General features: G+C 39.6%; 2 pseudogenes; both read right to left on the bottom strand.

The window, feature by feature from the left end:
• The window catches only part of LOC121464649, a 237,874-nt pseudogene that overhangs the window by 54,969 nt on the left and 156,589 nt on the right, over nt 1-26,316 (bottom strand).
• On the bottom strand, nt 13,439-25,691 carry LOC121464620 (annotated as a pseudogene).

Genomic DNA, 26,316 nt, shown 5'->3' with positions numbered 1-26,316 from the left:
AATATTTAAAAACTGTAAAAATTTCTGCCTTTGTTTTTACTTCTTTTCAGCTCCTCTCGCCAATTAAAATCCATCTAAGTAACTGTACAGATACTTGAGTACTATTTCCTTGTGCCATGTTTACAAATATTTGCATTTTTACTCCCAATTTTATACCCAGCTTAACTCTTTCCTTTTTATATCTACTACTCATTTCTCTTTTTTTGAAACACACCTTTTATTATACTTTTTAAAATATTTATTTATTTATTACGTATACAATATTCTTTCTACATATATGCCTGCAGGCCAGAAGACGGCACCAGACTTCATTACAGATGGTTGTGAGCCACCATGTGGTTGTCGGGAATTGAACTCAGGACCTTTGGAAGAACAGGCAATGCTCTTAACCACTGAGCCATCTCTCCAGCCCCCTCTACTACTCATTTCTGTGCACTCATTACTTACCTCTCCACCTGTGGTGCAGTTTTCTTGTGGCATCCCTCACATGCTCCCTTGTACACAAGACCACACTTCTTTTATTTATGGTTTATTTAACTTTTTATTTTATGTGCATTGGTGTGAAGTGTCAGATCCCCTGGAACTGATCTTCAGACAGTTTTGAGCTGCTGTATGGGTGCTGGAAATTGAACCCGGGTCCTCTGGAAGAGCAGTCAGTGCTCTTAACCACTGAGCCATCTCTCCAGCCCCCAAGACCACACTTCTGTATGTTTTGAGGTTCACTGGTCAGACCCACATTTAGGTGCCATTTGTGGGCTGACTGTGGCTTATTGGGCTGCCATTCGTAGACAATGACACCTTGCTTTCTAACAGGTTTTAGAGTCGCTTTATGCACGTCATTAGGATTCTCAAATGCTAGCTCTTTAACTATCGAATGCTCTGGTTCTGTACCTCCAATCAATCTATTAAATGCCAGTGTCAGTCTGGAGACAAGTCTTGAAATAATTTATCTGGTCCCTCTCTTATACTAGACAACTCCCCAGCCTGTTCTTTAGAAGATGAAAGTCTATGCCAGGCCTTCTTGGCAGTTGTATTAACTTGGACATATGCTGTCATATCAAAGTCTAATTGCTGATCTCTGTATCTCCTTTGCACACTCCTGCCTAGCCTTATTCTGCCTAACTAAGGGCCGATTCTGGTATATTATTAACCAATGGAAGGAATACATATTCAAAGAATACATAAGCATTTTCCCACAGCAGTGTGAACTTGTGTAATGTGAGCTGATTTAGATCTGTGACATGAAACCACTGCTACAGTCAATGGCCTGTGTCTGAAACTTTTGGATGACCCAGTTTTGTCAATCAGGACTATACACATTTGTAGGCAGAGATTTCCTCTTCTGACAGTTTCCAAAAACTGACATGGAGACTTAATATTAATTATAAATGCTTGGCAGAGAGTTTAGGCTTATTACTAGGTAACTCTAACATTTCAAATTAACCCATATTTCTTATCTATGCTCAGCCATGTGGTGGTACATTTATTAGCATAACACATTCATCTCCTTATATGTCTGCATTTGGTTTGTGAATTCTCTGACTCTGCTCTTGCTCTTCCCAGAGTCCTCAGTTTGGTTTTCCTTCCTATACTTTGTTACTAATAATGACATCAACACATTGTCATGGTATATATGAGTATTCCACAGTACCTATTTGCAAAACAAAACAAAAATCTACAAAAATCCTTTTCCTTAAATATTCATTTGCTCAAGAGAATCCCCCCAATTGTACACCCAGTAATCTGGTCTGTCTTCATTCACATGACATGCATTAGTATATGCCGGGAAATTACAGAATCACTCCCTACTGTGAGCCACAGGATTATGCAGTAATTATACAGTTATCATTTTTTAGGATCTACCCATCAGAATCAATGATTCTGTTGTGAAGGCTTTAATCAAGACGTGAAGCATATTGGCATAATTGCCTTGTAAATGAACTGGATGTTTCCTGGCTACAGAATTCTCCCATAACTTACTCTCATCTGTTACCTTTTTGGGATATATTGCCCATAGTTTAGTATGATTTGATCTCATTTTGGGCACAATTTCCCCTAACTATGTGCAAAAGCAGGCACAGTGTCACAAAGACCTGTTCCCCATTACCTGATCTTCATTCTTTTTACCAGTGTATACACAGAACTATAACTTCTTGTGATTATCTTTATTGGCAGGCATTTGAGCAGCATTAAGCATCCAGGCAAAAGTACTTCATTAAAACCATTCATACAATTTCTGAAGGCAAGTTCTCCCTTTCCACGATGGGCTCTGGTGGATCAAACTCAGGTCTAAAAGTTTCTAAAACCAGAGCCTTCCCCTGCTATTAAGATGCCCAACATCAAATCTAACAAATATTTAACAGACACCCAAGACATATGGGTAACTATCTTTGCAGGTCTGAAAACTTAAAGAGAATTTCTGGGCATGATAATAGTGGCTCCAGTTGTAGGAAGCTTAGTATAAATGAGGAAAGGAACTCTTTCTTTACCTCTTATAACATTTAAAATTTTTCTTTGAAATTCATCAATATTATTCTTAAAATTCAGAAAATAATCAATATAGAAGAAAAGCCTTCATTTATAGGGTGTAAATAGAGGTCTGGCAGAAGCATAAAATTTAAACTGTCTTTTTATTGTATAAACTAAGAATGCTTTTTCCTCTCTTAACATGACTTAGAGCAATTAACATTTACTTGTTCTGTGTGGTGTAAGAGAAATGGGTCAGTTTGAAGAGGAAAAAAAATACAGAAACACAATAAAACCATCCATAAATTTCAAGGGCATAGAAATACTACATTCATAAGACTGTACATTGATAGTCACTCAAATAGACAGAAAAATAAGTATACTCTGGTTTTGCCTCATTTATAGATAACAGATTGGCCTAAAGTAACCTTGCTGTGAAACACTCCTAAATCTTCATACTCACCTTCACCTAAATTTATAGATGACTTTAGTCCATGAGATTTACTATTTATATTTTACTCTCCCAGATAGCAAGAAAAAGAATTAAATATCTGCCCACAGCCCAAAGAAGACAATCCATCTTTTTCTGGGGCCTCCAGACTTACACTACCAATGACCAAAGTGGCAGAGAGGCATCGAAAACCAGATCTGTTAATTTAGAGCTTCAGTACCTTTTATCAAGGTTTCTTTTGGGGGTAACCCCCACTAAACCATTTAGCGTTCAGAAAGATTTGATATAGCAGTGGGAAATCTGACTAATAGGATCTGAGCAGAAAGAATAAATAAATTAACTCACATACATCCTTTTATTGCGTCCTGTTTATTCTTTCTATGGCCTCTCTATTAACTATGCTCCTCATAATACTTTGCTGTTCCTGGTGGTTATGCTGTGCTTGCTGTTCCCACCTAGCTTGAGGTCTCCAGCCTATATAACCCACACAGACATTAACAGTCATCTTTACATGCACTACAGAATCATAAAAAATAGGTAGGAAGGCCCTGACAAAGCAGCCCTGCAGGAAAAGTGACACCACACAAGAAGGGCCCGTATCCAAGGGGACATATCTGACATTCCAAACCTTTGGATAGGATCAGTAGACTTCCATAAACCCTGGACTCACCCACTCCCCTCAGCCCAATCTCAACTGTGATCACCAGCTTATGATACCCAGACCTGTTTGCCAGTAAGGGTGGGCATGTTGTCTTTCTATCTTTTTGGAATTTCTACATGGTCTATTAGCAAGGGAAATTATGGGGTATTAATGTAATGTAGACTTGACTATTCAACATAGAGTGAAAGTTATTGCTCAAAAGTAGTGTGGCATTTGTGAATGAGAGAAGGTTATTTGGTTCCCATATACTGCTTGGGTACTTTGGTGTGAATAACTTTTTGAAGGGGAGAAATGCCATGATTTCACAAGATTTCTGCAGAATTGACAGTGACTGTCCAAAACACAAGTGTCCCCAAAGCTCTGCAATCCGGTTCTCCATATGGGGTGTATATTCCTGAGAATTGGCCTATAGGTCTGTCAGCTATGCATTCATTGTATAATACTTGTGGCTGCAACTTCTCCACTTCTTTTGTTTAATAAAAACAGACTGTGCATATTTTTCTGGGAAAGGAATAATAATTTTAAAATTAATGCCAAATAGTCTATTGATGGCAACCAGAGAACTAGTTTGTCTATCCTACAGATGAGTTTTATAAAATTTTAGAATATCTCTCATCTATGGTAAAACACAGCACTAATATAAAAGTTCACAGTTATTATGACATGATGTATTTAAGTCCATCTAAGAGTTGTAGAATTGATTTCTTAAAGAAATGATTGTTACTTTAGAAGGCTAGTTTTTTCTATTAGTCATTGATTATTAGAATGTACTTTGATAAAGAATTGTTAGGCAGAGATTACCTGGTATGCATCTGTGGGACCATGCTTGCAGTTGAAATAGACCTGATACGTAAAGTTTGTGATCAAGGCAAAGGTAACCCATTTTATTCAGGATAGGACAATACCAACTTTCTCAAAACATACATAGCTAGATGTTCACAGCAGAACAGTTGTCAGAAATACACGAGGAGAGTGTCTGATAACATATACATTACAGTCTCATGGGCAGAATATAGACATTAGTGATAGAATATGTTTAAAGGCAGTCTAGTCTCTGGGGCATAGAGTTTAATACAGTAAAAGGTGACATAAGATGTGAAGTTCTCTCATAGTTGCTTCCTGCTGATAAGGGGAGAAGTTGTAGGTCTTGTCTTGAAGGCTGGAGCATAGTGGAAACCCATGGAGACCAGGGAAGAGCAGGCTGCATCAGACTCTGGGAGGCCTGCAGGCAGCCTTGGAGCAGTCTGTGTCAGGAGAATGCAATAGGGATTCCTTGGGTGAGAGCTGCAGAGAGAGCTGGAGGGCAAGGTGCACAGCTGTGGCAAGGAAGCTGCCTAGCAATCTCTAACTCCTTAAATGATTATAAATCTGGTGGAATAAATACATGTTAATGGAAGAATAGGAAGTTAAGGAATCTCAAAGAAGAAACTTTATCTCTTGGGTGCACACTTGAAATGTTTAAGTGCACAGTTTTGGCAGATTTAAAAAGGCAAACTGGGCCAGGGAGACAGGGAAATTTTCTCTCCTGCACAAAGAATTAGGCAGGTGGGAAAACAAATTACAAACAAATAATACTTAGCTGAGTTTACTTTTAGTTGTGACAATGTTGCTGGATCTAAATCGATCTTTTAAAGCCCCTAAGAATCATTTTTAAGAGGCAAAAATGTTATATCTATCAGGTTATTACTATTTGTGGTCTGTACTGAAATTCATACTGTGGAAGAATCAAAGAGACAGCTATTTTGTAGCTATATTTTATCTATACCTGTAAGGTAAATAGCAATTAATATGACAGTTATACAGTTAAAGAAATAGGTCCCTAGTACTAGAATGAAAAAAATGTTTAGAGTTAAATGAAGAGTACAGGTTTTAAATTTAAAGAACGAACAGCGGCAAGTGTTTTTTTTTTTTTTTTTTTTTTTTTTTTTTTTTTTTTTTTTTTTTTTCATGGATGGCTGGGATGGCTTAGAAATATAGGAGAGTGGCAGCTTGCTGATACCTGAGCAAGCTGGGATAGACAGTGAAAGGGCAGGGGGGAGGGGCAGAAAGAGCTGTCTGGGAGAGTGCACACAATTAGACTGATGCAGAGTTAATGTGCAATATAAAGTAAGATTTATTTTATTATCTTGAATGTCTCCAATCGAAGTGGGAAAATCCTGTAGCGTTTTCACAAGTCCTCGGAGAGAGCATCCTCTCAGGGACTTGGTCTTGGATGGGCTTGCAGGAACTCTCTGTGCCTGGCCACTTATTTTTTTGTAAACAAAACTTGAGAAGGATAGCCTCACCCAGAAAGAAAGAGAGGTTTTAGACAGGTGACAGGAAGAAAAGCTGTAGGAATCATTTATGCAATGTTGAGAAATCATCATTTGGGTTTTTAAAGCAGCTAAAATGGTCTCTATACAGAGCCTAATACTGGGGGTGTGTTAGTGAAACCTGCTTTGTCATTTAAATGAGAAGCACCAGGGATAGGTATCTGGGCTGCCTACAAGACAGTTTTGGGTTTAAAGTGCAAGTTTAATCATTTAGGTTTCAGCAAGTTACAGTAAAGAAATCTGTTCAGATCAGGCAGGGATCTGAACTCCACTTAAGGTCTACTGACCTGGCAGCAGTACATTCATTCACTGCAGTGTTTGTGGCTCCAACATCCTCTCCTTGTTTCAACTGCTTAGAGCAAAAGGTGTCAACATTTGATCTAAACAACCCCTAGAGGATGCTAATCTTTGGCAGAGGTGCTCTTGGACCAAGAGACAGATGCTTCCCCTGGTTGTTACATAGTTTGCCTTGTTACCCTATACCCTATGCCTACTGGGGGAAAAACCAGTTCAGTAAAAAGGCAGACTTGCCTTACTCCTAGTTTTTATTGATGATAAACCATTAACTTCTTATCTAATCACTTAAGGATATAGTGTAGCACACAAGTCCCCCCTCCAAGATTTCACTGATGATGTCATCTCTCCCTTAATAAACCTCTCCACTCACTACCCATAGCCTCCTTGAGCCGTAAAGTAAGCTGGGAGTTACTGCTTTCTGTGGAAAAATCCTTGTCTGGGTTTTGTGGCCCTGAACAAATGCCAGTCCAGGACTCAGCTCGGGCTGCCACCGACAATCCTTGCAGCACGAGGGAACAGTAAAGAAACATACATGCTCAGGAAAAGTTACCGGTTAGTGAATGCATCTGTTTACACTTCAAGATTTGCTTCACCTCAGCTGCCCAAGGAACTAACTGGGAACCTCATCTTGGGCACTAGGGAGCCCCTCTAGGGTCAAGTCTCTTGCCCACCCTAAAGTGGCTCCCTTAACTAAGAATTGTGGTTCCGTGCTCCCCTATCCACCTTTCCTTTATCCCAATTCTCCTGTTTCCCCAGGTCCCCCCTCCTTCCCTTCTACCTTTTCTCTCCCCATCTCCCCTTACCCCCATCCCACCCCACCCCCAAGATCCCATTTTCTCCCCGGAAATTTGGTCTACTTCCCTTAGCCAAGAGGACAACTATATGTTTTTCCTTGGGTTCACCTTCTTACTTAGCTTCTTTAGGTTCACCTATTGTAGACTCCGTGGTCCTTATTTATGGCTAGAAACCAATTATTAGTGAGTACATCCCATGTTCATCTTTTTGGGTCTGGGACACCTCACTCAGGATAGTGTTTTCTATTTCCATCCATTTGCATGCAAAATTCGAGAAGTCATTGTTTTTTACCGCAGCGTAGTACTCTAGCGTGTATATATTCCATACTTTCTTCATCCATTCTTCCATTGAAGGGCATCTAGGTTGTTTCCAGGTTCTGGCTATTACAAATAATACTGCTATGAACATAGTTGAACAAATGCTTTTGTCATTTGATAGAGCATCTCTTGGGTATATTCCTAAGAGTGGTATTGCTGGGTCCAGGGGTAAGTTGATCCCGAATTTCCTGAGAAACCAAAACACTGACTTCCACAGTGGTTGCACAAGATTGCATTCCCACCAGCAATGGATGAGGGTACCCGTTCCTCCACAGCTTCTCCAGCAAAGGTTATCCTTGGTGTTTTTGACTTTAGCCATTCTGACAGGTGTAAGATGATATCTCAAAGTTGTTTTGATTTGCATTTCCCTGATTGCTAAGGAAGTTGAGGATTGGGAACCTGAAATGACCCTTTCCTAGAGCAATACTGACGAATATCTTGCATATCATCATAGAATCTTCATCTGGTGATGGATAGAGATAGAGACAGAGACCCACACAGGAGAACTGGACTGAGCTCCCAAGGTCCCAAGGAGGAGCAGAAGGAGGGAGAACATGAGCAAAGAATTCGGGACCACGAGGCGTGCATCCACCCACTGAGACAGTGGAGCTGATCTACGGGGAGCTCACCAAGGCCAGCTGGACTGTGACTGAAAAAGCATGGGATAAAACCGGACTCTCTGAACATGGCGAACAATGAGGGCTGATGAGACACCAAGGACAATGGCAGGGGGTTTTGATCCTACTTAATGTGCTGGCTTTGTGGGAGCCTAGCCAGTTTGGATGTTCACCTTCCTAGATATGGACGGAGGGGGGAGGACCTACGACTTAACACAGGGCAGGGAACCCGGACTGCTCTGTGGACTGGAGAGGGAGGGGGAGAGGAGTGGGGGGAGGGGGAGAAGGGTGGGAGGAGGGGGAGAAGGGTGGGAGGAGGGGTAGAAGGGTGGGAGGAGGGGAAGGGAAATGGGAGGCTGGGAGGAGGTGGAAACTTGTTTTTTGTTTATGTTTTTTTTTTTCTCTTCTTTTCGCAAAAAAAAAAAAAAAAAAAAAAAGATTTGCTTCACCAGTTGTAATGCATTAGCTGAATCCTAAAGAGTTCCAAGGGACGAGTGCCCCCAAAGACACTGTTTACTGCCCTTACCATAATCAGTAATTTATTTCATAATGGTGACTCCAGAAACTGACTGCTTTCCCTGTACCGCCCCCCGCCACAGTGTACTCAATAAACTGTTCCTTCTATTTTGCTCTGAAGGAGAAACCAGGCTCCATATGCAAATCCTTTTCCTGTTACTTCAATGGACAGTTGACTACATGACTCAAATGGGGAATTTTAAATTCAGTGGTGTTACAGTCATTTAGTGTAACATTTTATTTGGCTTACTGAATAGAACAGGAAAATCATTGTCCAGAATACTAAATGATTGGGATTAAAGCTACCTGAGTCAACAGAAGAGGGCATATCTCAGAAATACTTTTCTAAAAGGCTGCACATACACCTGTTCTAAAATTTTTATGCTTTCCCAGGGATAAAGCATAGTAAACACTTTGAAGACGAACAAAAAAATCTGGTTAATAGCAGCATGCATTCAGCTCTGGCTAATGCTAGAAGAGGAACCAGTCTAGAACAGACTTCGCATTCCACATATGCCGTCATCCTTTTTCTTCTTTTAGTTCATGTCCCAAGTTATACATTGAACAATATAGATAGTGACAGGAGCCTGCAAGTCTATCCATTTAGGAAGATGAAAATTTACAGAGCAAATCTATCTTTTAGATCATACATTATGATCTGCACCAAAGAGAAGCACTAAGACATTTCAAAGATGTACTATTGCCACAATCCTCACACATATGAACGCGAAATAACACAAAAACAGTGGGAAAAAAACAAAGAAAAGTCTCCAATCCCCACTGTGAATGCTGTTATTAAATGAACAGGCTTGCTGAGCTCTTCAAACGTTAAAACAAGGCTGCCTTTTCCTCTAAGAGGGCTGGCTAGATTTTAAAATCACAGTTGCTTCCTTGCAGATCCAGAAGGAGTTCAGAATAACCAGACCTGCCCTCTGTCTGTCTCAGGGCTTTATTATGTTTTTGGTGTGTGGGTGTTTGTCTGCCATTTTCTGTGCACAATACCTAAGAGGCCAGAAGAGGGCATCAGAAGCCTTGAGATTGGAGTTACAGGAGATGGTTAGCTACCATTATTTCTTGCAATGGATCCTTTTCCTCTTCAACAACAGACAGTGCTCTTAGCTGATAAGTTGTCTCTACAAAGGCTTTTTTATTTAAAGTTTATTTTCATACATTTTACTTAAAACATTATATCACTTTCACCCTTCTTTGTTCTCTCTTCACTTTTTCATAAATTATTTCCTTCCATTTTTCTCCTTATTAAGCATGTGTTACTAAGTGTGTACAAATACGTGTATAAGACCTGCTGAGGCCATTTCTGTTGGTTGTGTATACTTAGATCCAGGGCTAAACGTGTATCATTGGATACTCAGTTAGTTAGCTTATCACTGACTAAATGAAATTCTTCCACTGAAATAAAACTCTAGTCGTTAATGAATGAAATGATCTGTCCCCACCATGACCTAGGCTTTCTTGGGTAGAAAACATTATCAAAATTAGAAAACCCTTGGTGCAAATATCATCAGAGTTTTGCTGGTGTAATGAATGAGTCTGAAGTTCTAGCCCTGCAGTGAACCTTCTGAACACTGATCTAAGCCAATCACAGTCTTTTTTGGAACTCTGGGCCTCCCTTCACACCCTTTTCACCATTCTCATCTCAGAGAACTTAAAAATCCAGAAGTTCCTGCCACCACTTTCTAAGTACCGTGACTACATGTCTGTGCCACCATGTTTGACTTAGATTGCTCCAGCTTCAATTATTTTGGCATAAAAAGATGGGATGAGAAAAAGAACATTAAGTTAACTTCATTATAATAGCACTTATCTCATTGAAACTGGGTTTTACTATCTTTAGAATAAATTCAGAACTATGTGCTAGTCACTTGATGAGTTATAAGAGACTCAATGGTAAAGAAAAACTTTACCATTTCGAAGACTGTAGACCTTAAGGAAGAAGGATAGTATTTGATGGGAGCCATCCTGTCACTAGAATTAGGTCTTCTTTTTAAGTACCAGAATTTCTTGACATCTTCACGTCATTTGAAGTCACCACCATTCATGTCTCCTAAACAGAAGATTTACAGTCATCAGGAGAGCAGACTATAATCACATTCAGAAAAGTTATTCTTCATGCCTGCAAGTTCCCTTTCTCTCCTTACAGGAGGCATAAACTCTAGCAGGGTTCCACCTGCCCTGTGTCCTTGTGGTATCCCATTGCTATTTACCAACTTTGGGCTAAACTCAGTTTTGTGGTTTCATCAAGGGTCTGTCACTTTAAAGACATTTGTATTTTCAGTTTCTCTCCTGAAAATCTTTTCTACTCTTCCATTGTTTTATGGAGATTTGGGCTCAAAGACATCTTTGTGCATATTTCTAAGTTGTTTTCTGATACTGCCCATCTTGTATTTCATTTGGGTCATTAGGGATGAGGCAAAGATGAACTCAGGATCACCCATTCACACATCACTGCTATAATGACATGCTCACTAGGCTGAAGAGATGGCTCAGCAGATAAGAACACTGGTTGCTTATCCACACGGCATGACTTTGTTTCCCAGAACCCACAAAACAGTTCACAATTCTCTTTAACTCCAGTGAAAGGGGATCAGATACCCTCTGATGGCCTCCACTCTTGGACTTGGTATGTACAATGACAAACTCAAGTCATCAGACAGCAGCAACAAACTTTATGTACTGAGAAATATTATGGTATTCACTCAGATTCTGAGGAAATGTTATGAACAAGTGGTTAGTCCTAAGGATAACACAGTCTACAAAAAAAGGAATAACAAAAGAAGAGATATCAGTTTCTCATTTTCAATCAAAAAATAGGTTTTATTATTTAAATTGTTTTTCCTCTATCTTTCAATGAAAATATGTTAACAACCTGAATAAAAGGCAACATTTTTGTGGAAGAATGTTTCAGTTAATCAGGGTTCTGATTTAGTGGGATACGTGTGTGGTGTGCAAGTTTGGAAACCGAATTTTGATCACCATATGAAGAGAGCAAAAATCCCACCTCAATAAGTTGTCTTATGTTCTTCACATAATTGTCAGGCCTAAAATTCCATAATCATATCACACATACATATAACAGAAACTATTTTTCAAATAAATCTCATTGATGTTACATTACCTTGCATCTCTGGATAATTCCCTTAGAAGGAAGCACTTCATGATGAAGTGACAAATGGATAACTAATGGGGACAGGAAGATGCATAGAGCTTCACATAATGTATACATATCCACAGGACATCAAGCTATACTGTGAAATATTCACTTGATTACTGATTGTCCTACATTTTACAACTCTACCAGTTGGATGAAAATGATGCTGTCCAGTTTTTCTGCTCTCATGGAAGCTCACGCAGTGCAGGTGGAGAGACGCAGGAGGCTGGGGTGGAAGAGGTTGAGGAGCTCACATCCAGTGCCATGACAACAGCTGAGAAGCTCGCACTCAGCTTTGCCAATGCCGCCACAGGCAATGCTTCCTCTGTCCTGAGCAGGAGGCACCTGCCTCCCTCTGCCAACTGTCTTGTGTGGCCTCTGACCAGCCAGGGACATCTGACGAACATGAAGTCTGGCTTATCTTTCAGTATTTTGCTCTAAAACCAGATTTCAGATGGCCACATGAGAACTGCTATGCCCCATTGATATTTTCTGTAGGTGGCCCATGACACCTACCCCATCTAATTAAATGATAGGTGAGATTTGTTATCCTAAATATAACTCATAATTTGCTGATTGAATAGGGCAATATGTCAGAAAGCCTAACCGTCCAAGGTTTCAATAGCCTCTTCATTAACACCAGGTGCAAGATTTTACAAGATGTATATGATGTCCCTCTACATCACTATTTTTATTTCTGAGGCTTAGACTTGTCCTCAATACTTTTTCTTTTTTCTTTAATATTTATTTACTTATTATGTATCCAACATTTTTTCAGCATGTATGTCTGAAGGCCAGAAGAGGGCACCAGACCTAATTCTAGATGGTTATGAGCCACCATGTGGTTACTGGGAATTGAACTCAGGACCTTTGGAAGAGCAGGCAATGCTCTTAACTGCTGAGCCAACTCTCCAGCCCTCAGTATGTGTTCTTTTATGTGTTTTTAGACTACCCAGTTGTGAAAAGGCCTTATCACATTGATTACATTCATAGGGTTTCTCTCCTGTATGGATTCTTTTATGTGTTTTTAGATTACTGATATATGAAAAGGCTTTACCACATTGATTACATTCATAGGGTTTCTCTCCAGTGTGTGTTGTTTTGTGTATTCGGAGTTTAGAGTGCTCCCAGAAAGCTTTATCACACTGATAACATTCAAAGGGCTTCTTTCCAGTATGTCTTCTTTTATGTCTGTGAAGCTCACCATGACTCGCAAAAGCTTTATCACATTGATTACATTTATAAGGTTTCTCTCCAGTATGTGTCCTTTGATGTACTCGAAGATTACTGTTCCGTGAAAAGGCTTTACCACATTGATTACATGTATAGGGTTTCTCTCCAGTATGTGTCCTTTGATGTAGTCGAAGATGACAGTTCTGTAAAAAGGCTTTACCACATTGATTACATGTATAGGGTTTCTCTCCAGTATGTGTCCTCTGATGTACTCGAAGATGACAGTTCTGTAAAAAGGCTTTACCACATTGATTACATGTATAGGGTTTCTCTCCAGTATGTGTCCTTTGATGTACTCGAAGATGACAGTTCTGTAAAAAGACTTTACCACATTGATTACACGTGGAGGTATTTTCTCCAGTATGTCTTCTTTTGTGAAGTTGGAGATTATACTGACGTGCAAAGACTTTACCGCATTTATTACATTCATAGGCTTTCTCTTTAGTCTGTGTTCTTTCATGTATTTGGCGGTTAGAGTGTTTTGAAAAAGCTTTATCACATTGATTACATTGATAAGGTTTCTCTCCAGTATGTGTCCTTTGATGTACTCGAAGATGATTGTTCTGTGAAAAGGCTTTACCACATTGATTACATGTGTGGGGTTTCTCTCTAGCATGTGTTCTTCTAAGTATTTGGAGACAAGTGGTAGCTGCAAAGCCTTCATCATATTGAATAACATCATAGGACTTCTCTGTAGAATGAATTTTTTCATAGCTTTGAAGATGATTATAACATGCAAAGGCTTTATCATATTGAGTATATTCAGAGGGTTTCTCTACATTATGGTTTCTTTCATTCCTGTGAAAATAATAGAGACATGTAAAAGATTTACCATGTACATAACACTGATGCATTTTAATATCTGTATAAATTAATTTTATAAATATGTTTTATTGTAAAAAGGAATCAGATTTTAAGTTTTACATTCGTGGTGCTCTCCTTCAGTATGAGACGTTTTGTTTCTTTGAAGAACCTTTGATGGTAAGGGTTATTTTATAAATGACCCCCATTTATAGTATCATTTTATTTAAGATTTTTTTGCATATATGAATGGAATGAGACTAACTCAGTCTTAAATAACCTTACATTCCTTTTTCATTCTTATGTTTTCCTGTAGTGCAATACCTACCACAAGAAAGTGTACAACTACAAACAAAAGAAAGTACACAGTCCAACACTCATAGGGCTTATCTTCAGTGTGAGTTTGCTGATGTCTTCCCAAGGAAGTTTGAAAACCAATTAAATATAATCATATAGCAATTTCACAAATCTACCCAGTGTTGAAATACTAAATAAATATCTTTCCTATCTTCTAATTATTCTGAAAGAGATACAGTCTCTCTTTCCATTTTGGTAGCTGACTTGTGAGATGTGACATTCTTAATAAAGGAAGAAGAAATAAATGGTTGTACATTGAATTCACACAGTATGACTTTCTGCTCCTCACAGACATGCGGTATAGGAATTAATGTTTCTCCACAAGAGCGTTTTTTACTCTCATGACCCAACTCTTTCAACAAGTTTGGCAAAGTCACAAGTACATGAGTAACATGCGCTTTACTACAGAGGATTTCTGGCACAGTTTTAAACATATACTTATTATCTATTCAATGTGTCTATGTGTTATCTGAGTGGTATGAAACTAAATGGATTAGCAGCTCTACAGTATAATTCTCACGGTAGCATCTGTTAAGACATTGTTTTCTTCTCTTCTGTTTAGAGGAATGCACACACCATTTACCTTATATTGAGGCATATGATTTTATGAGAAATTAATAATAAACCATATAGGTTATGGCATGCTTATTTGTACTATTTTTTTCTTTAAATCTTCCAGGACAAATTAAAATTTCTTCAGAGACAAATATACACCAAGTTGCAAATAAAAATTACCTTCCATGTTTTCTAGCACTTTGACAATACTCTTCAAAATTACGGTCTTCCCAACTGTAGCCTAAAATAAAGGAACAGAAAGTAGACAATATATTAAAGGATATTGTACAAAATTGAATACCTTAAGTGAACTATGCCTTAGTTATTTGGCTCATTCTTACTCTTTCTCCAACAAAAATATAAAAAAAGTATCAATAAATAATACAGGGTAGTCCCCTTATTTTAAATGTAAAGGAAAGTTCACAATCTTACCAGTAGCGGTGAGGTTCCTGTATGTCTCCAGCATAACATCTTTGTAGAGACTCTTTTGGGAAGGATTCAGCAAAACCCACTCCTCCTCAGTGAAGTCAATGTGAACATCCTCATAGGTCACTGAGTTCTAGAAGAATCCAATCAACAATAAAACAAAGTGTGATCCTGACATTGGATACTTCTTTTACAATGATATATTTGTATATTGCTGCTGCTTCCCACACTTCTTCCATGCCATTGCATTAGAATATAAAGAAAAGTCACTGTAGAAGGAAACTGAAGAAGAGGCTCATATGTGCCATTCGTTGGCCCTTTAAAAAGGATACAGCCTTGAGAAAGAAATGCCAATAAACAAACACACAGAGATAGACAAGCAAGCAGATCAATACTACTGAGAAAACATTACAGAAATAATAATACCAACGATTATCTAGAAAAAGGATGGCAAAATTGGGTATATTCACTTGTGACTTTAATTCCAGTGATCAATGTAAAAGCAGATGAAATAAATTGAGTTTGATGTCGATCAAAGCCTATGCAATGGCTTGCAGGTAAGCCAGAGTTACAAATTCATAAAACCCAGTATCCATCCATAATCATTTAAATAAAAAACGTAAAAGGAAGCCGGGCGATAGTGGCGCACACCTTTAATTCCAGCACTCGGGAGGCAGAGGCAGGCGGATCTCTGTGAGTTCGAGGCCAGCCTTGTCTACAGAGCTAGTTCCAGGACAGGTTCCAAAGCCAGAGAGAAACCCTGTCTCGAACCCCACCCCACCCCCCCAAAAAAAAACGTAAAAGGAAATCAGAGGTTTTAAATGAAGTTCTTACAAAAAGTTTTGTATTTACTTTAGTTCTACATTCATCTTCCAGAACTTGCAGTGGCCCAGGTTAAACTGTTTCATAATAAGATCTTAAAAGGGAGTGCATGTTTAACACTTACAAATGGACAAAAGAAAACTTCAGCCCTGCAAATGATGATCATAAACAACACAGAGTAAGGGAGATGGGTCAGCAATGAAGCGGTCTTGCTGTCCTTGCAGATAAGTAGGCACAATTACCAGTACTAATAGGGACTTGTAATTATCCATTACTTCAACTTCATAGGTTCTGACGCCTCTTGTGACAACCGTGAGAAACAGGCACGCCTGTGGTACACACCCATGTATATAGATACAACCTCATATTCATTGAAAGCATTCAAAACAACAAAAAAAATAGAGGCAGGTAGAAAGTCACACCGCTGCAGTGCAAGGATGCAGATGGCAGAGGTACTGATGTCATGCATACTACTCTCCTGGGAATGGGAATGATAATCTCCACCAAACTTCAAATTTCAATGAGTTCAGCATCGAAACTTATTCTTGAAATGTACAAAAACCTATATTCCAGGCTCATCAGACAGTAAAAGAAGTCAGAAAAATAACAAGCATGTTGCTCTGCCATTAATCCCTCTGTGCAGTAGCCAGGATCATTTGTATTTCTGAGTTGAGAACGCCATGGTCTAAGGAGCTACACTGAGGACCAAGAGCTACACAGAAAAAACATTGTCTTTCAAAATCAAAAGTAAAAACCAAAAATTAAAATAGAAATCAGGATAGTAAAAGGCTTAAGGGTGAACAGATATTGCTTCAACTGCATGTTTTGTCATTGAGTGACACCATCTATAATGGCGATGAAGTCATAACAGCAGGACACACATAACCAGAAATGGGTTCAGGCTATGAACATGTAAATCCAATCCCCAATATAGGAATTTCATCCAAAAGGTTTCTCCTACTCAATGTTCTACAAATACAACAAAGAAGAGCACCCCAGAGAGACAAGTGTTCAACCACTTCTTCTAATCTGGGACCTTTTCCTTCGATCAACTACATTCTGACCCTGATGCATAAATATTCATAGTCATCCCATGATAACACGTATTTACTCTAACTTCAATGACTGTCATAGGCTGGAACAGTTCCTGAAGTGTTTCATTGTAAAGTCTCTTATAACAATCATGATATTGACCTGACTTGGCCATTACCCAGCCCAATAAAGCCACAACTAATAGTGTCACTCACTCCCTAGGAGATTTTTGGGTCTCACTGCATTCAAACTACCAGCGTGGTTTATCTGAGTCTTAAAATAGATAGATTCCCAATTATCTGAGGTACTGCCATATTGGTTACTATAGTGGCTATACGGATTTACATTCCCAGCAACAATGGGGGAGTGTTTCTTTTTGTCCATTTTTTGCCAGTATGAGATATCACTTGTCTTATTGATCCTAGCCAATCAACGTTTTACTTATTCAACATCCTTGCCAGCATGCGTTTTCCATTATGTTCTTGAACCTATCTATCTGACAGGTATAAGGTGAATTCTAAAAGCTCTTTTGATGTACATTTAATTGATGGCTAAGTATATTGAACATGTAGTTAAGTGTTTCTAAGACAGTTTAGATTCATTTACTTAGAACTCCTTGTTTAAATCTGTACCACATTTTTATTCAATTAATTTATTTCTAGATGTGTTGCTTGAGGTCTTTTGCTTCTGAACAAGTAAATCCAAACTACATAGACAAACATGATGTGTACTCACTGTAAGTGGATATTAGCTGTTGAATCAAGACTAATTACTGTACAATCCACAGACCCAGATAAGGTAAGTGACAAAGATGGCTGTAGCAGGGGGTGCATGGATCCCAAAGATTCTATTAAATAGACTAGATTTTGTGGGAGTACACAGATCAAGAATAGGGAGGATCATAAGAGTAAATGTAGGTATGTAGGGGGAAAACACAGCAAGAAATTACTAGAATAGGAAATCTTTCAATGGATGATGGTCAAACAGTGCAGTAACAACTTTCTGCAATCTTTGAGGGTCATTATAGTGAGGAGTCCCTATAACTCAGAAATATGGAGCCTATACTGGCCATCTTCTGTAATCACATATGGTTCCCAGTAGTGGGACTATAAAACCAAGCCATCTACATAATATTTGACACACACTTGTTGTATATGGAAGATAGATCAGGAAAATGGTGCTCAAGATTTGTGTAGTGGCTAACCAATGACTGGCCCAAATTGAGGTCCAACATGGCTAGGAAGAGCGCCTAGATGGGCAGGATCCAGAAGTTAAATGGCTCAAAGAACTAGGGTAGAAAGAAATACAAGTAACAATAAAGAAAAAAGTCAATGTAATGATAACTAATTCCATGTCCGATAGCTCTCCAGGTTTCTAATCCTGTTCAAATTTGTCAAGAAAATCACACTTCTTTTCCTTTGGCGGGTTCCATTGCACATTAGTAGCTCTCCTTGGCAGGTAACCTATGACCCTGGGATCGCTAAATCTTAGATAATTAAAGAATTCCAACCTTCCAATATTAAGGCCCACTCAAGATCATTAGGACCCTTCCATAGGCTTTGGGTCAATACACTGACTCTGCCCTCTGCAGTACACAAATCTGGTCTTCTAGACTCTGGCTGGCTCAATTCCACTGCTACTGCTGTTTTGGTGGTCATCTCACAGTGCTGGCCTCTCCAGACACTGGAGTCTTCTGTTGTAAATAAGTTTCACCTTCACCAGTATTTTTCATAGAATCTCCTTAGGGTGCCGCACCTATTGGCCAGACCCTTACAGTCCTGGGCATTCAACTGCGAATGACACTGCACCTTCAGTGATGTCCTTTTCTGACCTCTCACAGTGCCAAGCCTTACATCCATCAATACCTTCAAAATATTACCACCTGGTGAAACACATTAGAAACTCCACCTACCTGTTGAGGTACAACTGTGGCTACCACTGGAAGACAGTTGCTCTGTGCTCTTAGAAAACACTTCCCAGACATTTTCACATCAGTGATGCTGGTCTCGTAATCATCACTAAATTTTTAGCTCTAGCTGTCCAGCATTAAGTATCACAGCAGAACCATATTTTGCTTAAATACTTCTGATAACTTGCTCATCACAGCTGATTCTTCAGCACCAGCTAACAAGAAACAGAGAATATAATCGTCTTCTTTTATCTTTAAGTCATAAGCCAGAACCACGATGCCCCAGCTGTCAGGTTCTACTGCTTACTGGGGTTGGAACATGGCACCTTGTTTAATTCTATCTCTACCAGCTTTCTGCTTTTGGCTGTATAAGCTTGGGTGTCCTGAAACTTGATGTGTAAACTAAGCTGTTCTTTAACTAACCGAGGTGTGCCGGCCTCTGTGTTCAAAGTACTAGGATTAAAGTCAATGTGCCACCAACCCCTCAGGCCATGAATCCCTTTTATTAAGTATCTTCAGTAGAGTTATCACCAACATCCACTTGGCAGAGTCTATCTTATGCTGTGTTGAGGATTCTTCTTCCCAGGGAATGAATCAAAATCTCCTTACTTTAGCTTCCGGTAGATTTTTTCAACCAAGGCACTTCCTTCACCAAAACATCACTAGAATCATTTGTAAGAAACATATATATATATATATATATATTTTTTTTTTTGGTTTTTTGAGACAGGGTTTCTCTGTCGTTTTGGAGCCTGTCCTGGAACTAGCTCTTGTAGACCAGGCTGGTCTCGAACTCACAGAGATCGCCCTGCCTCTGCCTCCCAAGTGCTGGGATTAAAGGTGTGTGCCAACACTCCCCGACATGTAAGAAACATATTAAAATTCCCCTCTGAAACCTCTTGAGCTGGCTCCTGATGTTTCATTTCATTATCAAGGTCACTACCTCCCATGCTGTACGCAGTGCCAAATGCATTCTTTCCTTTTTGTAAGCCAAAGAATCAAAGACCTTATGATTCGAATCAAAAGCATGGTTAGGACTAGAACAGGAATACTCTAGTCCCTGGGACCAACTTCTGTTTTAGCTTTTCTTTCTTTCTTTCTTTCTTTCTTTTTTTTTTTTTGTAAAGAGACACCATGACCAGAGAAACTCTTATAACAAGAGTATTTAATTGAGGGGGCTCACATATAATTTCAGAGGTTGAGTTAATTATCATCATGGCTTGAAGTCTGTAAGCTGGCAGCCAGTTGTGATACTGGAACTGAGAGTCCTTTGTTCTTGACTAAGAGGAAACAGGACATAGTCTGACACACTGGGAAGTATCCTGAGGATAAGAGAACTCAAAAACCCACAGTGACATACTTCCTCCAACAAGGCCATACCAACTCCAGAACGGCCACACCTCCCACTACTTCCACTCCATAAGAGATTATGGGGGCCAATTATATTCAAACTACCACAGTGTTATAGCTGAGTCTTGAGGTAGATAGATTTCCAATTATCTAAGGAATTGCCATATTGATTTCCATAGTGGCTATACAGGTTTACAATCTCAGCAACAATGGGGGAGTGTTCCTTTTTGTCTGTATTTTAGCCAGTATGAGATGTCACTTGTGTTATTGATCCTAGCCAATCTGACAGGTATAAGATTAATCATTAAAGTACTTTTGATTTATATTTCCTTGATAGCTAAGGTTGTTGAACATTTATTTATCTGTTTTTCAGCCAGTTTTAAATTCATCTATTTAGAATTCTTTGTTTTCATCTGTACCATATGTTTATTTGCTTATTTTATTTTAACATATAGTTTCATCAGTTTTTTTTATTCTGAGCAAGTAAAACCAAAACCACAAAGACAAACATTATATGTACTCATATATATGTGGATATTAGCAGTTGTGTAAAAATAATCTGAGTACAATCCATAGACTCAGAAAGGGTAAATTACAAGAATGGCTGTAGCATGGGATGCATGGAGCCTACATGAAAGAAGGAAATAGACTAGACTTTATATATGAACAGAAAATAGCAAGAGTAACAATCATGGGATAATGGATGAATGGAGGGAGAAAATACAGGGAGAGATGACTGGAATAGGAAAAATTTTAAAGTTGATGTGGAAACCTAATATAGTAGAAACTTTTTGCTAGCTAAGAGGGTAACCGTAGTGAGGATTCCCAGTAACTAAGAATATGGAACCTGAACCTGTCATCTTCTCCGATGACATATGGCTCCCTGTGGCGGGAATAGAAAAGAAAGCCAGCCACAAAATATCTGAAACCCAGTGTGTTGTCCCAAAGATATACCAGGAAATTGGTGGCTTAAATTGGTGTAGTGGCAAACCAATGACGGTACTAACTTGAGGCCTAAGGGAAAAGAAGCAACCCATGAACAACACTGCCTGGATGGCAAGGAATGAGAAGTTCAATGGTTCAGAATTTAGAGTAGAACAAAATACAAGTAACAAAAAGAAAATAATAATCAATATAATGATTCCTAACTTTACTCTAATAAAATCATAGATTGTTTCCTAGACTAACTGTCAACAGATGGCCTTTCTCTGAAAATTGATTATGGCAGATGTAAAAAACTTTACTAAAATACTAGCTAAAGCATGTGGAAGCAAGCAGAAATTTGGGTGAGGGTTTTTTAGAAGTCAGATGTGTCAAGGACATGGAAAAGACCACAATTTACAGAATCAACTAGGCAGGGATGATAAGGGCCTAGAGAGCCTGAGAGAGCAATTATGAGCTTGCAGTGTCTGAGTTTTATCCTTTCAATAAAGGTGACCCCAGCAGCTGATTTTCTCCCATTTCCTCTGCAGTGCACTCAGCAAACTATTCTTTCTACTCTGGTCTGAAGGCAGAAACCATGTTCCACATGCAGATCCTTCTCCTGTGAGTATAATGAATAGTTGAATTCATGATACAGTGGGTAATTTTAAAAATCTGAGGCCACATAGTCATTTAAAATTTTGAATCATGCCGGGAGATGGTGGCGCATGCCTTTAATCCAAGGACTCCAGAGGCAAAGTCAGGCGGATCTCTTTGAGGTTGAGACCAGCCTGGTCTACAGAGCTAGTTCCAGGACAGGCTCCAAAGCCACAGAGAAACACTGTCTCAAAAAAAATTGAATCATTACCAGGTGGTGGTGGCAGATGCCTTTAATCCCAGCACTTGGGAGGCAGAGGCAGGCAGATCTCTTGGAGTTCGAGGCCAGCCTGATCTACAAAAGACAGTTCTGAAACAGGCACCAAAGCTACAGAGAAACCTTGTCTCAAAAAAAAATGAATAAAAGAATTTTAAATCAAGACAGCAAGGTCATTGACCTGGAATGCCACAGAATGAAATCGAGGTTTCATATAAAAACATAAGAGAACTTATCTCACAAATATTTTTCTACAATGCTGGAAGGGGAGCTATTCTAGAATATCCCTTTCCAGTGAGAAAACACTGTACACACTTAAGAGATTAATAAAGAAATATCTGTACAATGATAGCATGCATGCATCTCTGGCAAATACTCAAAGAGGAGAGAATCTAGAATCAACAATGCATTCCACATACACTGCCATCCTTGAGTTTCTTTTAGGTTCAGACTCTAGCTTATACTTTGAAGAAATTAAATAGAGATTGGAAACTGCATGCCTTGCTAGTTAGGGAATGGGGAGACTTACACAGCAAAGATATTATCATGATTATGTCAAAAGTATGTAAGTGACCTGAAGCAGCAGGTCATACTTTACTGACAGGGCCCTACGTGCAGTGCCAGAAGGTGAGAAAGACAGGAAAACTGGAACTAAAGTATGATAAAAACTGAGACATAGAAGTTTTGTATAAGCAATGTCTTATTCCAAGTAAACTTCTGAAGATGAATAGCTTCTTGTATACCATTTGTAAGGGGAAATGGGAGGAAATAGGAGACTTCTAGGAAATCAGCAGAAATTACCACACAATGGGACAAACTCAGAATAAGGTTAATCAAGCAATGGAACACAAGAGCAGGGTGGTGGTGGCAGAGGCCCACGCCTTTAATCCCAGGACTCCTGTAATCCCAGGACGCCTTTAATCCCAGGACTCCTTTAATCCCAGGATTCCTTTAATCCCAGGACTTCAGAGGCAGAGGCGGGAGGCTCTCAGGAATTTGGAGGCCAGCATGCTCTCCAAGAGCTAGTTCCAGGACAGACTCCAAAGCCACAGAAAAACCCGGTCTCAAAAAAAAAATGCAACACAAGGAAAACAAAGGTGATCTCAAGAATATTATGGACTATGCTCAAATTGGCCTTGGGATCATAGCTCACTGTGGTGGGAAGAGTTGCGTTCTCAGGATCTAAAGAACCTCTCCAGAAAGGCACTGTTTCCAGATCCTTACCACCTCTTCCAAACATATTCCCGGTTACAATGGAGAAGTTCTATTTTATTCTCCATAACTCAGGACCTTAGGCAAAACCCCAAGGCCAAGACACTCACTAGGCTGTTCCTGGCTCTGCCAAACTCTTGGTTTTGAGAAGGAGCTAAGTTCCTTCTCCATGAGTTGGACCCTAAATGGAAAGACATCATTGATATGGCCAGCCCTCAACACAACAGCATTTTCCTTTTCAAATGACTGTCACTTCTCTCAGCATATACATCTGACAGAACTATAATTTTCTCTAAAAAGAATTGGAACTTTAAGTCACACCACACCCTAATGTTCATTATGATCCCATAATGACCTTGAGCAGCACGTTAGAGTTTTGTTCATTGATTTGGGACAGGAGTAGTGGCTGTTTATAAATCAGTGGTGTCTCTGTCATGGTCTAGAGTGAATTGTAAACAATTTTGTATCCTAGCATCTTAATCTCTAAAAGGCCTAGTGAGCACACTACTTTGCTATCTTTGGGTAATTTAGAGGCAGGCTTCCTCGGCTAATATCTCCTAAACATTGGTGATGCCTTTATATCAAATTTCTACTCTTCTGCACCACCGGTTAGTGGTAGAGTGGGAAGGAACGCAAGAATGCCATTTACAAACTCCACAAAATTAACTCCAAAGGGATCTTATTCCTAAATGTTAAATGCAAAGGGCAAAGCTTCTGAAAGAAAATAGAAAAACTAGGCATCTCCAAGTTTGGGATCCTGCCAAAACCACGTTGATGTGGACCACAAAGATATTTCTACACACAATTTCCTGCTGGAAATGCTTTTTACAGATGCAGCCCACAGAGGGAAGTCATTCAGAGGATAAGACCTGGTTCTGGGGAGTTGCAAGGACAATATAGTACCTCATAAAACACTGATGGTAGCGGTGGGTTCATGCACTCGCTCAAGGAGGCGTGCAACATTGTCTCCCATGGCTCACCAACCTCGCCTCCTCATCTTGGAACAGCAACCCCTTACTCACCATGTCATGGCTTCCAGGCTCACCCATGTTCTCTTCAGAGCTCGCTGCAGTAGCACTCACAGCACAGAATACAATCCACTGGCACCTGCTCAGCTTTAAAATCAATCCAGCAGCATGGCGCCAGGAAGTGCCCTGCCTGTTTTCTGACTGACAGGTTGGCCTGGAAGTCTTGATTGGCTAGTGAGGCTTGAGTGACAAGAGCACCTCCCTGAGCCATACCGTGTGCTTAAAGACACAGCGCAGGATTCCTTGGCTCTGGCTTCCACACCAGACCCAGACTTTTACAGATCTGCAGACATATGAAATTCAATATCACTTATGCCTCTATCAGATAGATGACACAGCTGTCTTCCTGCAATCCACAACCACACTGCCTTAATCCTCCTGGACATGAAGTGGCTAGCAAGCACAGCCCATTACAAAATGTGCAGTAGAATCATTCTCCTGTTCATAAGATGGAAGAATACACAGAATACTAATGAGTACAGATTACAGGAAACCAAAGATGATGTTTGTTCTGTGGCTTCAGGCTGACACAAGGAGTCACAGGAACTTCTGACAGCCATGAGAGCAACCCAAGCACCAATGACAACTAAGTTGATATATTTTACTCCTGCCAGAAGATTGCGTGATAGCTACAGACTATGTCCCATTACAGACTATGGCCAGCTGGCAAATTTAGCTCAGGTTCTCAGGTGTCCAGCATTACAGAGGCTTTGAGACTGCCACATTCTTATGCTTAAATGGGTACAGTCATACCAATTTTTACTATACTTGCTTTATTATTTTAACCTTGTAATTACACAATAAGAAGAATTCTGAATCCTCTCCTCTGTTAAAAGCCATAGATTTATCCATTATAGGCTCCTTGTCTAATGGGTCAATTAGCATATAGGTATTTCCACTGACGGGCTGTGGGTGCTGACTGTGGGAGGTATAGCCTTTTAAACTTTCCAGTCTGCCTCTCCTGGCTCCATGGCACAGCATGGGTCAGACTCAGCTGGCCATAGCATGTATCCTTGGACTACCCCAATCTCAGCAGTAACCTAGGCCAATCCTAGGGTAAACACCATACAACCTCATTCTTTTCACTCAGTCAGAAGTTGGAGAGGCTGTGGCTTGGTGACCACAGCACTGCTGGTGGAAAAGGTGAAGGCAAAACTTATTTTGGTCTCTGCACATCTTGGAGCTACCTGAAGATGGCAGCGGATACACTGCCAGTGCTGGGGTAGGACCATATTTAAAAACTCTAAAAATTTCTTCCTTTATCTCTATTTTTCTTCAGCTACTCTCTCTATCAAAATCCATCTTAGCAACTGTACAGACACTTGAGTACTATTTCCTTGTGCCATGTTTACAAATATTTGCGTTTTTACTCCCAATTTTATGCCCAGCTTTACTCTTTCATTTTAATATCTACTACTTATTTCTGAGCACTCATTACTTACCTCCACCTGTGGTGCAGTTTTATTGTGGGATCCGTCACGTGCTCCTTGTACACATGACGACATTTCTGTGTGTTTTTTGGTTCACTGGTCTGACCCACATTTAAGTGCCATTTTTTGGCTGATTTCGGCATATTGGGCTGCCATTTGTACACAATGACACCATGCTTTCTTAAAGATTTTGAGCCGCTTTATGCACAGCATTAGGATTCTCAAATACTTGCTCTTTAACTATTGATTGCCCTGCTTCTGTACCTCCAATCAACCAATTAGATGTCTGTGTCAGTCTGGAGACAAAGTTTTGAAATAATTTATCTGATCCCTGTCTCATACTAGACAACTCCTCAGCCTGTTCTTTAGAAGATGAAAGTCTATGCCAGGCCTTCTTGGCAGCTGCATTAACTTGGGCATATGCTGTCATATCAAAGTCTAATTGCTGATCTCTGTATCTCCTTTGCCCACTCCTGCCTAGCCTTATTCCGCCTAACTATAGGCTTATTCTGGTATATTGTTAACCAATGAAATGAATACATATTCAGAGAACACAAGCATTATCATCCCACAGCAGTGTGAACTTGTGTAATGTGAGCTGATTTAGATCTGTGACATGAAACCACTGCTACAGTCAATGGCCTGTGTCTGAAACCTTGGGATGACCCAGTTGTGTCAATCAGGACTGTACACATTTGTAGGTGGAGATTTCCTCTTCTGACAGTTTCCAAAAACTGACATGGAGACTTAATATTAATTATAAATGCT

This window comes from Microtus oregoni, unplaced genomic scaffold (genome assembly GCF_018167655.1).
Source record: "Microtus oregoni isolate MIOR12 unplaced genomic scaffold, Mior012 000029F_ref0000214, whole genome shotgun sequence".
In the NCBI taxonomy this organism is placed as follows: Eukaryota; Metazoa; Chordata; class Mammalia; order Rodentia; family Cricetidae; genus Microtus; species Microtus oregoni.
Note: the sequence above shows the minus strand (reverse complement) of the source record. Positions and strands in the feature narration are given on the sequence as shown.